The 19,975-nt window shown below is 36.2% G+C and overlaps 2 long non-coding RNA genes across 2 annotated transcripts; one reads left to right on the top strand and one right to left on the bottom strand.

Annotated features, from left to right (window-relative positions):
* Positions 1-1,811: 1,811 nt before the first annotated feature.
* Positions 1,812-3,456, top strand: LOC124437336. Its single transcript, XR_006945656.1, has 2 exons — positions 1,812-2,155; positions 2,640-3,456. It is a non-coding gene; the product is annotated as an uncharacterized LOC124437336 (long non-coding RNA).
* Positions 3,457-5,246: 1,790 nt separating this feature from the next.
* Positions 5,247-9,094, bottom strand: LOC124436858. Its single transcript, XR_006945515.1, has 2 exons — positions 8,936-9,094; positions 5,247-5,387 (listed from the first exon to the last, which is right to left on the bottom strand). It is a non-coding gene; the product is annotated as an uncharacterized LOC124436858 (long non-coding RNA).
* Between the last annotated feature and the right edge of the window lie 10,881 nt (positions 9,095-19,975).

Below are 19,975 nucleotides of genomic sequence, written 5' to 3'. Positions count from 1 at the left end.
AAAGACTTTTTTTTCTTAATTTCGTCCTAGATATTTGGATGGTTTGTAGCCACCATATTTGCAATGAGCAAAACATTTAAGCGAGTCTTTCACAATTCTAAGCACATTTCGAGCACTTTATTTAATTTTTAGTTTTAGTTTTCAATGCCCTTAAAATTGAATTTTAATTTCAAAGAAATTTTAAGCAGCTACGAACCCTGAAACGATATGAAAAATGACACAACTGCAAACCTACTTTTAACTGTAAACTTTACCAACTTGGAGAAGTACTAAAATAGCCAATATTAACAATAGCAACAAAACCACAAGCCAGATAAAAATTACAACAAATTAGAACAAATTGCTTTCGTTTTTAATAGGCGTTATGTTGAATTTTTTGATCTAATCTTAACACTAAATGATATTGCTTTAAGATTTGACATTAGTTTATTTCAAAATCTTGCACTTGTTTATACAATGATACAATGATTGCTTTTGTGCTTGCTTACAGTTTTGTTTAACTTTTGTGTTTGTCCATACAACTTTTTCGCAACATGGGATATTCACGTGTAGAAGTCACGAGTTACTCCCAATGTCATCGTTGGGACTAACTTCATGAATTACCAAGAATGAAATTTAGCCTTTCCAACAGCTTTTAAAAGTATTTTCCAGTTTAAATATACTCAAAATAAGCTGTTGTGAATAACAAAAAAGTAAGAAAAATTAACCGTTTTCAATCGTCACGAAACTGCTTTACCTAAACATTTATTTTACTTTACGCAGACTGCCTGTGGTTAACCACAGGACTGGTCGCGTGTAACTATTCCCAGGTATTACGTCATATCACAGCGAGTCATTAGTCATGTGACTATGACTTGGGGACATTATTTGAACTAACACATTGTTGCCATTCTCGTTCGTCGAAGGTCAACTTCAACAACAATCCGATGTCATGGATGTTCAACAAGCCATGATTTCGTTAATATTATGGCGTCTTTTCACGCATCTGGATGGGTCAAAAGATTGCGAGCCAGGCAAGTATCGCGTTGGATTTCTTGAAGGACCATGTCATCCATGTCGAAGAGATTGAACGATTGTAAATATCAGGGCTCGGACGAAGAGAAATGTAAACTTTCATGCAGTAAGTAAATCATCTATCTATCATAAAACTAAAGTCAACAAATATACTATACAACAAAGACAACTAAATAGTTATAATGTTGAGTAAGCATTGTTGTTATTCAAATATTTTAAAATTCATAGCTGAAATCCCACAAATTCCGGCCATATTCTACAACGAGGGATTTCCCCTATTGTAACAGGAAATCGGATTTCCGTACTCTATTCAACAACACATTCCACTCAACAGTGTTTGCATCGACATGACTTATTTGCTTTAGAAATTGCACTTAGTTTTAATAAGCCAATAAAAATCTTGCTGCTTTAGGGAACTAAGTTAAATATTAAGCTGTATAATGCTGTAAATGAAAAAGTTAAACGGTTAAGCTGTATAAGGCAAGTTTCAAACGTCGCATTTTGCATGCGCCGAACGCATTTAAGACAGAAAAAATGTGATAAAATTTCTCGATTAATTACATTATTCTTTGGAAGGTCGTAAAATTTCCGAACATATAGCATTATTGATGTCTCTACACGTGTATTGTTTTCATAGTGAGTATTGCCATAGCAGGAGGAAATAGCATCAGTTGCGTAACAGGGGCTTTTACCACATGATACGGGTTGGATGTAGTTCGATCAGATCACAAACACCATAAAATATAATGTTACCTGAACATTTATCAAGTATAATGTATTCCCTCCGCAGCGTCGAAATTTTGTCTACTCTGACGGCCAGCAAAAGCACACATTCCAGTTCATCTTCCTCAAGAAAACAAAGCAACATTACGACTTCCGTCTCTCAAGTTTCCAAGTCTTGGATAACATTTCAAACAGACCTGACGAGCAGCCCAACGAATGAATTGTCCTTGTCTTCAACTGACCTATTGCTGCAAATGAATCATCCTGCAACCTCAGATACTACAAAGGTCGTCCTTATCGCGGTTTTTGTCCTTTTGGCCATCATTATCGTGATGTTTGTGTTGGGTTGTATCTACAAACATAAACAAAATGTAAAGACCGTAAATGCGTATAATCGCACTATCACTCCAATTCCAAGGTAGGCAGAATTATTGTTTTAAACAGATGGTTATAAATATAAATACAAGGAGAGAAAATTACCTGATACAGTAGAATTGAAGTTTCATGCAACAATAATAAAGTATACATACATGCTTCAAAGACTAATTCTACTATAGTTCAACTATATATGGTAGAATATATCTCATAAAGTAAATGGTTTGAACCGGAGTATCGTTACATGTTTGTAAATGTGGATCGTCCAGGTTGCTATAGTCCTGAGAAGGACTGTTTTTGTTGTTGTCAACTGACGTTTCGACAACCTTAGCGGTAGTCATCTTCAGGACGATCTACATTTACAAACATGTAATATAACTCATACTGTTGATACATTCAGATGACATCTATTAATAATAGTGTTTAATTATAATAATCGAAAATGGCAAGTGCTCATAAAACAGCACATCTGATAAAACAAGCCATTTATCTTTGTTGAAATTTGTATCAAATGATTTACAAAACAGGACAATCTTCCAAAGAGCGGTGGTACCACAAACAGGAAGTGAAGAAATGATGCATTCACGAGGAAACTTGGCAAACTATGATCAATCTTCCTTCTGAACATTTTGGGCAGCTTTATTGTTATCATAGAAAAACCTATGAGCGGTATATTATAGAAACAGTATTGCGTATGCATGATCATTACTATCGAGCTTGATTTAATGAAAGTTCATATGAACAGGCAGACAAGGTAAGACGTATAACTTGCTTAACCAGACCAAGTTTCCCTGAGCATCGGTATACGACGAAATATACGACCTGAGCTAGCTGGGAGACTGTTTGCCTGGTTAATGCAAGATTTTGTCTTGTTCAGACGAGGTCAAAGAAACGGGCTGGTCTGCGTTTCTCAAACTGGTTTTGGGATCTTGTCTCGAATGAACTGCCCGCCTGGGTCATATGAACGTGGTCTGTACCTGAAGGTGCATTTTATTTATGATTATGAATTATTACAAATATATTTACTATATACATCATAACATGCCCATTTTGCAGTCGTTTCCTTCGCAGTAAGTCAAGGTGCTCATACCACTAACTTTACACAAGGACGTTTCCACATTTCAGAGTTAACCTGATTAGACTTATAAATCTACTGTATTTTGCTGCAAAAGTTTTAATAAATATTTTTCTATAACGGCTAATGATCTTTGAAGTTTTTACATAAATTAAAATTCCTCAATATTTGCCCTTGGAGGTAGCGTAGAACATGGTTGTAAATAATATTTTTGTTCAAACTCATGGCATTACATTTTCACTTGAATTGGGTGATTTTGATTTCTATAAGAGAGATTTACATAACTTCTGAGGTCACTTAACAACAACCACTGCACATGTAGACAAATTTCCTGGAATTTTTTGTCGAATATTTCCCTGAGGCTGTTCATCCTTTATTGTTTTAGATTTTGAGATATCTTGTGCATCAATTGTAAGCAACAATTGCACAAAATTTTGCACAGTCATACTGGAGGAACAAGGAACTTCATGAAAGCTCGGACATACGTGTACTGACTGCATGGACTGTTATAAGTGCATGATGCTACACTTTTTCTTATTAGCATTGCCTAGCCATCATCTTTCTTTTTGGATCTTTTTTAATTTCATGATTTTTTCCTTCTTTTTCTTTCCATTTCCTTTTCTTCCTTTTCTTCAAAAATCCTTTCCTATAGTGTTGCCATCCATTCCATCACTATATGCCTACCATCGTGCTGCCACAATCTCCGTCACTGCTAGCTTATAACTCATACTGACAACACGCTCACGTGTCATACATCAATAACAATATGAAGTGGATATTCAAAAGTTGCAAGTGCTCATTCAAATTCCACATATGTAATAAAAGAAGTCATATATCTTTTATTCAAATTTTTACCAAATGTTTTACAAACCAGGTGTGATTCTATAAATGGGGTGGAACGACGCAAAAAGTAGATGAAGGAATAATGCAATAATTGCTGTTTAATCTTTTAATCTGTTTAATGTATATGTTTCTGGCAAGACGATTATTTTTGTTTAGGCTTTGATATACACTCAGAAATGAGCCAGAATCATTTTCTCAGAGTATTACACCCGTATTGTAAAAGCTTACTCAAAATCACACTCACTTCATAAGTGGGGCTTTAAAATCACTTCATAATTATTCGAAGACCGCAATTTCCCTCCAGCTGGAGAAGTGGCCTTTGCCATTCATTATAGAGAGCGTAATTTTATGTCGCATTGAGTAAGCGTGAGCACTTAGAATTCGGACTTAAGCTATCATTCAAGGCATATGGTGCTAATGCAGCTGACATATGATAATATTAGTAAGTTTGGCTGCTTGATCATGCGTAATATAGTTGCTCAGTATGCTTTTCATCACTTGCTCAGCACGATATATAAACACTCTGTGTACGTAACCTTTCAATGTTGATATATATACTCAAATTGTAAGATACAGCGTCACTATGTACATGCGCATTTTTTTGCGCACATTGGAAACTGAAAGCTTCTAATGTCATATATTTCAAGGCATATATTCAAAGCTTCAAAGCATATATTTCTAAGTTGCTAGAGAACAAGACGGAATTCATCGTGGCAATCGTATGACATCGATCCTATGAAATCGTTCAGATCAATTATATCAACGAGGGAAAGATAACAACAGGAAAGGAGTATCCCAATGCCATGTTAACAATCGGTTTCGCTCTTCTATTCAGTATGATGTACCTGGCAATTGCAAAATATTCTCGTTGCTTAATTCACATTTGGGTTATTTTTGTTTCCATTTCTTTTTAAGGCTAAAGAGGCTGAAAGAGATTACAGCTTAGAACTTCACGAAGTCCTCTTCACATATTATAACCATGTGTGTAACCAATATAGTTATTAATAAAAATTGCAACAGAAATTTTTCCCCTAAAGTTAAAGAACTTCAAAGAACTAAAACCATTCTTGTCCCTTCACTTCGAAGAACACGAGCAAAACCAAAATAAATTGGTGTAGGGTCGTAGCGATCATTAATGATAGAAAATTTTGAATGCTGTAATTATTTAACAGCCACAATGCAAATAAATTCAATTAAGTTAAAATACATACGGATAGTTCAAACTACTCTTTATTGTGTCAGTATGAAATTTAACTTCTCAACTTAGTTCATTGTTGGGATGTTTTCTACTTTCCCTTTACCAAATTGTTTATCATAACATTTCTCATGTTGCACCCAAATCAGTTAGAACCTGTACCTAAATCCAAGAAATGCAATGATAAAATTAAAAATAACTAATTTGTGCTAGCATTCCATATCAACATTTCATAAACATTGCTGTGGCCTTGGATAGTTTTTGTAGTTGTGTTCAACCAATTTGTTAAGGGGAAAAGTTGCAATGAATGCCTTACTCTAGTTGTCAAAATCAATAGAGCCCATGTTTCTATTCCAGATTACACAAAGATAATTAACATTTAGTATTTCATTCTAAAATTTAACTATATAATAATATTAATAACTATATAAACATTTAAGCTCGCTCTTATAAAGGTAGGGAATTGCTTAATTAAGACTATAGACAATGATATCTGTCTATACAGCCTTTTATGGGTAGAGACGATTTTTACCCACTAATTTGATTTACCCCAGCTTGGTGCATTGTCCACTTTTTGGTGATACTACCCTAGGACACCAAAACAGGGCAATTATTTAAGTCGTTTTCATTACTCTATAATATTTGTAAATTATTATTCCTTCATTTGGAATTACCCTTAAAATGGTAATTATTAGAACTCATTTACCCCATTGACATGGGTAAAATTACCACAAATTGTGGGTATTTTACAGAGTTGCTCCCGAAGCAAAACAGGTGCTCAATTAAGAGAAACCTTTCTTCAAACTTTGCGATTTACGCACTTCGATAATTCAAGCTGCCATCATTTTGTGCAATCTACATGCACACACCTGAATAACAAATTACTAACACGCAGTTGGGATAGATGGAAGTAGTTCTAATTTCATGATAATACCAAGTCAATACTCAAAAGGTTCTTTGTATGAACTTATTGATGTTTTCGTACGACTGCTAATGTATTTAAGCTTGTTGACCCTTAAGTTTTGCTCATTTTGACCTACACTCAAGAAATTTTCCATCCTTTGGGATGTAACTCAGCAAGTTTCTACATAACATCATCTAAATGCCCAACTCTAATCCAATTCGAGTATAACTTTCTCTATCATAGTTTTTTTATGACAAGAATGTTTCCACTTGCAAAATGATTAAAGTGAGCATGCGCAGAAAGAGTTTCGCAAGTTGCGCATGCGTAGTAGCACAAAATAATGGCAGCTCAAATTTATCGAAGCGCGTAAATCGCAAAGTTTGAAGGAAGTATTCTCTCAATTGTGCACCTGTTTCGCTTGGGAGACAACGGCTTCTGGTTTAGGAAGTTACTATTATCTAAATATTCATGTAAAATTTACGTAGCCTCGAGAGGGGTGCAACGGAATCCGTTTTCTGAGCATATTTTCGATGCTCATCCTACGGCCAATAGGACGAAAAAACACATTTCAACGTCGATTATAGATTAAAACCAGTTAAATTTTTAATTCTTCTATCGTCAAACAGCTCTTTCTTGAAATACCAGAGAAATCTTAGAGTATTTCCTTATGAAAACTCGAATAAATCAAAATAATTTTGTAAAGCAAAGGCAATATTAGTCAATACAAGTTTTAGCGGCCATTTAAGCCGACATCACACGTTTCAGGGTAAATATTTTAGCTTAGTCAAAGCCATTTTGCTGACAATTTTTGTATCAAATCTATATAAATGATGTCGGTTGTCGTCCTTTGTCAGTTCGAATTCCTGAATCTGGACGATCACATGTAATTGGCACGTGTCAGACAGTAGAAAAGATTGCGCGTGCCACTATGGGTAATCAACAGTAAGATGTGCGTGACAGAAGTATTTTTTATTGCGATAAATAACACGACACTTAAGGCATCAGCCCACGCGACGTATTGACATAAACTTCGTGTCAAAAGTTCGATTGCTTTGCCACCGATAAACGCTCAAAATGTCAAATGTCAAGTCTAGATATTGGAGTATTATGCACAATATACTCAAGTATCAATTTCACAGGATTTTCTGTAAACAAATAGAAATCAATCGTCAAAGAGAACAGACAGACACAGACACAGAGATACAATAACAATCTCCTTCGTCTTGCTGGAGTATACTTTTGTTAATAGATAAAACAATCGAGCATATGAAAGTTGAACAGGAGGAAGCGACTTGACTTACACTTGACACTTATTAACTGAAAGATAAAGAAAAACAAACTAACAAGACAGGCGTACATAACTTCCTGGTAGTCAATACTCGTGTACGGATATGTTAATGTCTTTCGCATGAACAGACACAGCGGCAGACAAATATTCAAGAAATGCATGAAAGAAGACTCGTGTGACAAACAGCTAATTATATAACGTCTAATGCTTTATTTATTGCAAGCAATTAATTCATAAAGTCAAAAAAATAAATCGTTAACCATTGTTTTGTCTCTAACGTACGATTTCTTTCACGAAACTGTAGAAAGCGCTTGAAACCAACACGGACACCTTCAGAAATAAAAATTAAGTATCTAATGTACTAGAATGTGATTATCAATGTTTTGCTCTGGGATCAACTTATAGCTAAGTCAAATAATCTAATCTTAGTCGGTAAAATCGCGTGGTTTAGATAGCATGTGAAATTTGAAGAATATTTTCTAGATCTTTCTATGCTGTTATGGTTCACTAAAAAATTGGCATGCAATCAACTTAGTCAAATGAGCTAATAAAAACACAAAAATATGATTTGCTAAAACCATCAAGGTGACGTCATTGGAATTGCGTCAGACATTTTTGTCCACCAAAACACGCCAAACGTTCACTGAATAGTTGTCGGAGCATAATAAGAACATTTTGCTTTGAAATTTAAACTATACTGGAGTATTTTTTATTATCTTATACCATGCATATATTACAGTGGTTCGGGAGTTTGTGTGGTTTATGTTTTATCGCAATTATAGTGGAGTCAAAAACGTTGCCCAAAGGGGCAATACCCAAGCAGCTATTTTAGCGAAGATGATTTAATATGTCAACCGTGTCCTTTACGATGCCAAGATCAAGGTTAGACAGTAAACGATGCGAGGATTATTGTGGTTAGTTTTGTTATTACCTTTGTTATTATCATCTTTATTATAATAATGTCTCTCGTTTATTGTTAATACTTCCGCACACGGTTGGAGACGAATGAAATATAACAATTGTACAACTTTATCGCAATTTAAAGCTGGGTTATCCTTCATAGCATTTAAAAGATAATGCTTGATAGTGAAGCAAGGTAATGATAGAAAACTTTAAATTTATAAAATTTAAAATAATTTCATCATGCCGCAATCGAACACGCACGCGAAAATTTTTATAAAGTGTAAGCAGAACTATTCACATTTGTTCGTAAATTCCTTTAATTAAAGTGCTTACGAAACAAAATTATCATTAGCTACACATCATGCTTTCGTGCAAGGAGAACACAAATTTGGCCCTGTTACGCCGATTCAAACGATAAAATATAATTTAAGCATTGATAGCGACGATTTTACGATCTAAAATAGTCCGATATTGGGCAGGAATAATAATACTACGTCGCCTAAAGAACTTGGCACAGACCTAGACACAAACAATGACGTCAGTGAGTGATGTGATAAACATGCTATGTCAGTTCAGCGACTCAAGTGAATATCATTTCACTTCTGAATATTCCACCGTATGAGGGCGAATCATTAGTTCCTCTAGGAGACGATATGATAGTAGACAGATGCGAAGGAACGGCAAATCAGAGCATATTCTTGACAATACGAGAACCAGTCTGACTATCGCAGCTAATCGTCGAAAATGCTATTACTTTTTGTGTGGCTTTGAAAGAAAATAAGAACCTCAACTCAAACATCAAGATCGATTCATACAGAATCGCCAGGCTGTCTGCACTTCAATGGGAGCTTAGAGGCATATGCTCCTCAGTTCCCTCCATAGCGACGGCTTTATATACTATTTACATGTAAAGAACTTACACACCAGGGGACGTGTCAAATCGAATTTTATCAGATTAGGTATGATAATATCTAACGTTACCTGAATATTTATCATGTTTTCCCAAACGAGCACACAAACCACCATAAAGAGTTTACTACTTCATCGGTTTTGTCCCACTCAGTTCCCATATCCTTAGTGCCGAAAAATTCGACGAAAATTCTGCATTCTCGGACGTAAGGCTGTCATTATCGAGTTTATTGTCAGTTGTCATCATTATCGTGCTGTTGGGTATGGTTTGTGCCTACAAACATCGAAAGAGCATGAAGTTCACCAATGCAAACGACACCACAAAGACTCAATTTCAAAGTAGGCAGAATAATTGTTTTGCTTGCATACAAAATATAATACTTTGATGACATGCAAAATGAATTACGTCATTAATAGCACGAATTATTGCGTTGACAAAATAACCCTATAAGTTCAACAAACGGAACTGAAATTTTCAGTGACAATCATGCAACTACAACTTCACAAAGAATACACATGCTTGGCGCAACAATTTACTGCTGAACTATATCAACATGACATACTAATCACTAAAGCATTATTGAATGTATTCGTGTTTCATGAATATATTATATTTATTGGTGTACACTTTCCACTCACACAAATCATGTTTAAATTAAAACTATACATAAGAATGCTATACATAAAATGCTATACGTAAGAATGTTATGAAAAGCTTAAGCTATACATCAGAATGAAATAACTTATACCATTGATACATTCGTGTGTCATAAGTCAATAACAGCTCAAAGTGATTTGAGTAAAACGCTTTATAAAGACATAAACTTCTCATACACCAAATAATTGTTCAAAATAATTTTGTTTTGTGAAAGTATGACGTATGTAAGGTCATTAGGAATAGCCTTTCCATGGCTCATAAAACCACACAATCAATGTCCCAAACCAGTAAACCTAATTTAAATTATCTTTGAATGTTTCACAAAACAGGAGTGCATGTGAAAATGACGAGAGGAGCAAAATGGAAATTTGATGCATTCTCATGAAAAAATTTGGCGAACAATGTGTGATCGTGTGTGGGAACTTTTCAGAATTAATTTACAGAAATAAATCTCTAAAGCTGCATTAAAAAAGAATTGCTTATACTTAAAGTGTCTCCAATACAATTTTTTTCCGTCCTTTTACATATTCCATTTATTTAAGATAAATACACGATTACTTTGCGTGACGTCACAAGCATATTATTTTCTTTAGAAGCTAGACAATTGAAATGACAATTTAGCCATTTTTAAATTGCCAAAAATTAAACTACCGTATAAATTTAAAGTCTGCTTTTTCACGTATTCTAGAAATCATGCAATGCTTTTACATCGCTAAAAAATTGTGTTCGAGGCACTTTAAAGTTAAGAGATTATTTAAAAGCCAATTCAAATGAACGGGCTGGCAAAGTAAGACATTTTGCTCGCTTGACCAAGTCAAATTATGCATCAGCGATTCACTTGAGTTATCTATATTGAAATATTGCTGAATGAGCCATTAAGCACGATATTTTCCTACTTTTCAATGGAAGAGTTTGCGGGGAAATGAAAAATGGGAAAGTGGATTATGCTAGAAGATGACTGTTTGGCTGGTTAATGCGAGATTTCGTCTCGTTCAGACGAGATCTAAAGAAGCAGGCTGGTCTGTTTCTTATACTGGTTGTGGGATCTCTTCTTGAACGGACTGATTTAAAAATGCATTTTATTTATTATAAAATATTGTACTTAATGCATGCTACCGAGCCCGAGGCGACTGAGATTTGTCGAAGAAATTTCGTTGCAAAATAAAGACCACAGCATTTTTTGACTTTCGAATGTGTTCTAAATCGTATTTTCTATTAAAAATTGAATTTCATCGCTCAAAAATGTTGTTTCTTAGTTTTGGTTCCATAACTGTTTTACTTGTTATTATGAGCGTAGGCAACAATTGCTAAATTTTGGGGTCGCTAAAGGCAATTTCTAGTGCCATACATTTGTACTTAAATTAAAGCATATAAAAAATCATTTGTAGTTCTGAATGTAATTAAATTTGTTTGTAGTAAAAATTTTTAGTAAATTACTTTCTTGATGCCCTTTGCACTTTTTGAAATTTTATACAATTTTAAATTACAGATAATGCAATGTCCTATAATAAAGTAGGAAACATATTAATAATTAGCCATTTTAAGGATATGGAAATAATAAGAATATACAAAATAAACTATTGAAGAACGGAAGCATTGAACTAAAGTATATGTAACGCTACCTGTAATACAAAACCAGGGTTGGGCAACATACGGACGGGTCCGGCGCCTGAAGGATTTTTGACTGGCCCACCGACTGTATCTGACCATTGAATATTATTCATGTAATAATCCAGCCCACCAATAACCTCATTTTCTTAAATCTAGCCCGCCGACTGGAGGTTGCCCACCCTGTACAAAACCTAGTAAATTTTTTGAAGCCGCGATTTTACCCCAGACACCGGGTGTAGTCAATCAATTATCACTCCTGAGAAACTCTAAACACTACACAAGCGTGTCTGACGTAAAATCTCGCATGTCTGGGTGTAAGATTTGGCTTCAATTATTTGCTTAAGATAGCGTTCGGTGTATTTTAGTTCAATGGAACGAAAGCTTACTAATTTATTCTAAAATTTGAATAACGTATATCACTAAAATATCATAACGCATCATTGTTCAATCGTTGTTCAATGTTTCATTCACAGGCGATAGGTAATAGACGTGCAGTCAACTTTGCCTCAACAATGCGATGTAACATTTCCTCCCGGATTACCACAGTATTTCATACCAATCGTTGCACAAATCTTGTGTAACGTGAAAACAACAGCTGCTCATGCAGATAAATTTTACACATTTTTAAGGAAATTACTTTTCGCAAAGTTATCAACTCAGTCGATGTTAAGTCCGAGAAATCATTCCTCGCATATGGTTGCTGTAACTCTCAAAATAATTGAAATATCGGAAAATTTAGCTGAATTAATGCTTGCTACGTTTGCTCAATGTATCAAGTTGACCCACTCTAGCCTAAGATGTTCATCACCTCTCATCTAATTTTGATCTATGTCCAAATAAGAATTGTGCTCAGGACATGAAAAGAATAATCTGTTTGAATAAATCTACTAGTTAATAAATCAAAGATAAGAAACACGTGACATGGATACACCAATTGCAAAGGAATAAAATGATACCTCGCACAAACTGTTTCACACGGCATGCGACAAAGCACAGTATAAAAAAAGACAATTATATTAAAGAAGATTAAAAGATTATTTAAAAGAATAATCCGATTTAAATGTTCTTGTGAATCGCTAGAAAGAAAATAAGCGAAGTCTTGTCCTTTAAGATTATTTTATTCTTGTGAACCATTACCTTGACTGTGGTATTCAAATACTGACAAAATTTTGCTTTTGATACGATTAAAGGGTAATTGGCCACCACTTTAATACCACCTGTATATACTCTACATGGTGGTATCAAAGAAACTTCTTTACTTTGAAAAATCTAAGCCACGTTTAGAATTTGCATGATTCAGCAACATATTACACAAAATTAAAACGATAATACATACGAATTAGTATATTAGTATATATACGGCTAGTATACATTGCAAATTTCAAACATGAAATTCATTTTACTTGCGTTTACACCTTAGTCAGGATCAATTATTCCCGAAACATGCAAATTTAAAACGTCAATAGATTTTAAAGACAATCAGTATTTTTGTCAGTCAACAACAACAAAACAGTCCTTCTCAGGACTTTATTAACCTGGACGATCATCATTTACAAACATATAACGATACTCCCGGGTTCAAACCATTTACTTTATTACGATCATTTGGACGACAGAGCGAACAACTTGCTAACGACTACATACGTTTTGCAAAGCAACGTCAGACGCATACGCCAACAACTCTGGTTCAACCACCGCTGCAAGGATATTGGTCTCGTTCCGGCGGACTTAGAATTAAGTCTCCGTTGAACACACAAGAGGCTATTCAGATTTTCAAATCCACCAGCAGACGACTGATACGAGCACGGATTAACGACTGTCACAGACGAATCAACTATTACATCAAACAACAAGAACAAAAGACTGAACAAACTGGAAAGGAACTCATACCAACGACAGTAAGTGATACTTTACTTTCTACCATACAAACTATTGCAGAGAAACGAGCAAACAAGACAGAGACACAACACCAAATCAAACAACAACAAAACTTGAACGTTTAAAACAAACTAAAACACGTGCAAGACATAAACATGACGATAACTGGGTGAGGAATATTTCTTCCCGCTCATTAGACGAAACTGAAACGCGACTACTATCTTACGGACTAAAACATTCCATAACACCCAGACAAATCCCGACTGAGACGATAGTATCAAGTGTCGAGGCTGTCCTAGCGTATCAAAGAGACTTGTCAGAGAACAACCAAAGACGAGATCAGAAGCAGGATAGCCTCCACTTTAAATCGTCCTCTATACGTGACACAACAACTTGACAAAGACGAACAACAAGCACTCAAACGACTAAAAACACGACAACAACATCGTCATTTTACCAGCAGACAAAGGACGCGTGACTGTGGTCATGGACAGGAATGATTACTTTAACAAAATGGACGCACTTGTTAACGACAGACAAACGTACGAACAACTCAAACGAGACCCAACACCATCACTAGTACGCAAACCTAACAGCAAGATCTTCTCTATGAGAAAATCTAACATTATATCTGAACGTATTTACTATCGACTCAGATGTTCAGTACCACGACCACCCAGACTATACGGACTACCAAAACTTCACAAACAACAAATACCCATGCGACCAATTGTATCATTCTGTGTTTGGCCGACTTACGAACTTTCAAAGTACTTGACTAACATACTGCAACCACTTACAAACAAATCAAAACACAAGCTACAATCTACTGAAACTTTCATTAAAAAACTGTGCACAATACAAATACCGGACAACTATATACTAGTGTCTTTTGATGTGAAATCACTGTTCACCAGTATTCCACTTAATCTGGCACTTACTTGTACAAAAACCCTCATTACAAACACCACGTACGTACTGCCATTACCGACAGAAGACATTATGGAGTTACTAGAGCTCTGCCTCACATCGACTTACTTCCAATACAAAGGAACACACTACAAACAATTACATGGGACAGCAATGGGCTCGCCCGTTTTGTTGTAGTTGCTAATTGTAATGCAATCTATAGAGGAACGGGCACTCATGACTTACAAACATGCACTACCTTTTGGTTTCGCTACGTAGATGACACAATCACAGCACTACATGCAGACGAGATTGATGACTTCCATACTCACATCAACAAACAGAACAGCCACATTCAATTTTACAAAGATGTCGAAGGAAACGGAACTCTTCCTTTTCTCTGACTTTTGGTAAAACATGACAATCAAAACTAGGAACAACAGTTTATCGCAAGCCAACACATACTGACCGACTACTAGACCAATCATCTTACAGCCCTATCACACAAAGCCACCACAATCAGAACATTAACAAGACGTGCACAAATCATATGTGATTCACCGGACGCTCTACAAAACAAAACAACTATCTCAAACGTGTTTTTGACAAAACAACTATAACTCTGACTTTATCAAACGCAACACTTACAAACCCAACGGCCCAACAGAAACAGACAACTCAGTGACAACAGCGATACCCATCAAAGGTACGTCTGAGACTATCTCGCGTATCTTACGACCATACAACATACGTGTCGCATGAAACCAATCACAACGTTACGACAAGTACTAACGAACATAAAGGACAAAGAACAACCCAACGAACGACAAGGTGCAGTTTACAAAATAAACTGCTCCGACTGCCCACGCCTCTATATCGGGAAACTGGCAGGGCTTAAACATAAGATTTACTGAGCACAAACGAGCTGCTAAGAAACAAGACAAAACTAATCACATTGCCGAACATCACCGAATCACAAAGCACAACATTGACTGGGACTCGGCAAAATGCATCACCTACAGTACTGACTATAGACAACGGCATTAAGAAAGTTGGTATACCAACGGAACAAACCCCTAGAACAGATCACAGCAATTACCGGCACCTTACAAACGGCTTATTCACAAACAAACAAACGATCAGCTAAAAACATTACACTTCAAACTAATTCACAATGACAATACACAATGACACCCACACTACGACTAAAAACGTCACCTAAATACATCGCTTAAAAATAAATATTTCACTTCACACTAATCACAATGACAATGCACATTTCCTGTACACACAATACAATGACAGAACCAACAACAATATGGCTTACCTGACGTTTACTCCTCATTTTGACTCTGAAGATGACTACCGCTAAGGTTGTCGAGCATCAGTCAACAACAACAAAAACAGTCCTTCTCAGGACTTTATTAACCTGGACGATCATCATTTACAAACATATAACGATACTCGGGTTCAAACCATTTACTTTGTTGAAAGTTTTGATAAAGAAAATTTTGATAGCAATACTCATTTTAAATGAAGATATGATCTTCGCACTTTGCTGGACAATTTAAGCAATCGTCTCAGGACCTGAAAAATCAGGTGACTCAACGGGATTCGAACCCATGACCTCTGCGGTGCCGGTGCAGTGCTCTGACCAACTGAGCTATGAAGTCACACAGTGGTGAGCAGGTCAATATTGTTGGGCTCATGTTTTCTCGTGAAAGGAATGTCGTATGAATGTTTTATGCAGTGCGGTGTTTGAAATTAAATGAAGATATGATCTTCGCACGCTGGACAATTTAACAATCGTCTCAGGACCTGAAAATCTGGTGACTCAACAGGGATTCGAACCCATGACCTCTGTGGTGCCGGTGCAGTGCTCTGACCAACTGAGCTATGAAATCACACAGTGGTGAGCAGGTCAATATTGTTGGGCTCATGTTTCCTCGTGAAAGGAATGTCGTATGAATGTTTTATGCAGTGCGGTGTTTGAAATTAAATGAGATATGATCTTTGCACTTTGCTGGACAATTTAAGCAATCGTCTCAGGACCTGAAAAATCAGGTGACTCACGGGATTCGACCCATGACCTCTGCGGTGCCGGTGCAGTGCTCTAACCAACTGAGCTATGAAATCACACAGTGGTGAGCAGGTCAATATTGTTGGGCTCATGTTTTTCTCGTGAAAGGAATGTTGTATGAATGTTTTATGCAGTGCGGTGTTTGAAATTAAATGATATGATCTTCGCACTTTGCTGGACAATTTAAGCAATCGTCCCAGGACCTGAAAAATCAGGTGACTCAACGGGATTCAAACCCATGACCTCTGCGGTGCCGGTGCAGAGCTCTGACCAACTGAGCTTTGAAGTCACACAGTGGTGAGCAGGTCAATATTGTTGGGCTCATGTTTCTCGTGAAAGGAATATCGTATGAATGTTTTATGCAGTGCGGTGCCGGTGCTGTGCTCTGACCAACTGAGCTATGAAGTCACCAGTGGTGAGCAGGTCAATATTGTTGGGCTCATGTTTTCTCGTGGGAATGTCGTATGAATGTTTTATGCAGTACGGTGTTTGAAATTAAATGAAGATATGATCTTCGCACTTTGCTGGACAATTTAAGCAATCGTCTCAGGACCTGAAAAATCAGGTGACTCAGGGATTCGAACCCATGACCTCTGCGGTGCCGGTGCAGTGCTCTGACCAACTGAGCTATGAAATCACACAGTGGTGAGCAGGTCAATATTGGAGGCTCATGTTTTCTCGTGAAAGGAATGTCGTATGAATGTTTTATGCAGTACGGTGTTTGAAATTAAATGAAGATATGATCTTCGCACTTTGCTGGACAATTTAAGCAATCGTCTCAGGACCCTGAAAAAATAAGGTGACTCAACGGGATTCGAACCCATGACCTCTGCGGTGCCGGTGCAGTGCTCTGACCAACTGAGCTATGAAGTCACACAGTGGTGAGTAGGTCAATATTGTTGGGCTCATGTTTTCTCGTGAAAGGAATGTCGTATGAATGTTTATACGGTGCGGTGCCGGTGCAGTGCTCTGACCAACTGAGCTATGAAGTCACACAGTGGTGAGCAGGTCAATATTGTTGGTCATGTTTTCTTATGAAAGATGTCGTATGAATGACATGCAGTGGTGTTTGAAATTAAATGAAGATATGATCTTCGCACTTTGCTGGACAATTTAAGCAATCGTCTCAGGACCTGAAAAAATCAGGTGACTCAACGAGTTCGAACCCATGACCCTGCGGTGCCGGTGCAGTGCTCTGACCAACTATGAATTCACACAGTGGTGAGAGCAGGTCAATATTGTTGGGCTCATGTTTTCTCGTGAAAGGAATGTTTCAAACACCGCACTGCATAAAACATTAATACTCATTTTATTGAATTAGCTGATGGGAGTAAGAGCTAATGTTGTATTAGGAAAGGGAATGCTAAGGTTAAGTTATTTGATGTTAGGGTAACTTGCATGATGTAATCTTGCATAACGCGCTCTATATTCCGACGTACAATCAAATATCTTTTCAGTATCAGCAGAAATAGACAGAGGAGCACAATAAAATTAGGAAAACAAGTAAGTGAATAAAATTGAGAGAATAGCGTATTCAAACTTGAGAAGAAAGGTCCGATTATATTACTTAAATAGTATTTCTTCGCAAAGCAACACAGCAACGACACTACACGATTGGCACAAGGTATTAGGTCATTGTAATTATGGAGACATTAGAAAACTGGAAAAGGTAGTCAAAGGCATGAAGATTACTGACTACAGCGAAATAAAATGTGAAGTATGTACCCAAGGCAAAATGTGTCAAACCAGAAATAGGGAGCCAGATCTGAGAGCAAAATATCCATTAGAATTTGTTCATTGTGATTTAGCTGGGCCAATTGAGCCTACATAAAGACGGCTTTAAATATGCTTTATCATTTGTTGATGATTTTAGGAATAACAATGATTTATTTCTTGAGAAGGAAAAGTGATACACTTGAGGCTACGAAAAGGTTCTTAGTTGACGCTGCACCTTATGGCAAAGTTAAGAGACTACGAAGCGACAACGGGTGAGTTTGTTAATAGAATTCAAATTTTTGTTAAGAAATCATTGTATCAAACATGAGACAAGTGCACCTTATTCTCCGCATCAAAACGGCACAGTAGAAAGAGCATGGCAAACTTTATTTAATATGGCAAGATGTCTCTTATTAGAGGCAAAGCTACCCAAATATTTGTGGACTTATGCTGTGATGACTTCAGTCTACATTCGAAACAGGTGTTTCAACTCACGTTTAGGAAAAACACCCTTCGAGGCTTTGGTTGGTAGAAACCAAACTTAAGCAACATGCATGTATTTGGATCCACTTGTTATTCATACGCGTACAAAATGCCAAAAGTTAGACAATCGCGGTCGAAAAGGAATCTTTGTTGGTTATGACAAAGAAAGTCCGGCATATTTGATTTATTATTCAGAATCAAATAAAGTAAGAAAGCACGATGTGTCAAATTTCATGATAAATTTCAGGCAGAAAATATAAATGATATCGACGATATGATTTCAGATAGAATACAATGCAGATAGTATGAATGAAACAGAAGAAAAAGCCAAACAATTTAAAGAACAAAAAGATATTTCAAAACAAACAATCCTGAATTAAGTAGTGACACGCACGCACAGGGCAGCATGAACAAGAACAACTAGTTAGATATCCCACACGAGAACGAACAAACCAAGTTATTTTGGACAAAACCAAACAAACGACAGTTTAAGTCTTACAGTAGACTATTGTTATAGGGTTGAGGACATTCCATTAACATACAAACAGGCTGTTGAAGCACATGATGCAGACAAATGGCAAGAGGCCATGAATATTGAAATGAAAGCCCTAGTAGAAAATGATACATATGAGCTTGTACCAAAACCAAACGATAGACAAATAGTGGGGCGAAATGGGTTTACACAATTAAGACAGATGAAAATGAGGCGAAACGTATAAAGCCAGATTTGTAGCCAAAGGTTATTCTCAAGTGCAGGAAATTGATTATCAAGAAACATTTGCACCCACAGCACGCATGAGTTCAATTCGCACATTACTACAACACTGTGAACAAAGACATGATCATTCACCAAATGGATGTCAAAACCGCTTATTTGAACGCACCTATTGATTGTGAAATTTTCATTGATCAACAGAAGGCTATGAAAAGTTAGGTGAAAATGGTGAAAAATTAGTTTGTAAATTGAAGAAATCACTTTACGGTCTTAAGCAAAGCGGCAGGAATTGGAACAATTTGTTGCATGAATTTTAGTAAAGAAAATTTTATTCAATCACTTGCAGATCCATGTTTATATGTTCGTACCATTGATAGTGAAAAAATGTGTTGTCATAATTTGGGTGGATGACAATTGTAGCTGCAAGCGACATTCATTCTTTAAACAGTATAAAAGATTCTTTGAGCAATCGATTAAAAATGAAAGATCTAGGCGAATTAAAATGGTTCTTAGGAACAAAATTTGAAAGAAGTGAAAATTGTTATAAGATGAATCAAACACGGTATATTCAGAAAGTTCTTTCAAAATTTAAAATGTCCGATTGCAAACCAAAACCAACACCCTGTGTTTTAGGAATTGAAAAAGTTATGAACGAAGAATCACCGATACTATCAAATCCAAAATTGTATAGAGCAA

The sequence above is a fragment of the Xenia sp. Carnegie-2017 genome, unplaced genomic scaffold (genome assembly GCF_021976095.1).
Source record: "Xenia sp. Carnegie-2017 unplaced genomic scaffold, XeniaSp_v1 HiC_scaffold_16, whole genome shotgun sequence".
Lineage (NCBI taxonomy): Eukaryota > Metazoa > Cnidaria > Anthozoa > Malacalcyonacea > Xeniidae > Xenia > Xenia sp. Carnegie-2017.
Note: the sequence above shows the minus strand (reverse complement) of the source record. Positions and strands in the feature narration are given on the sequence as shown.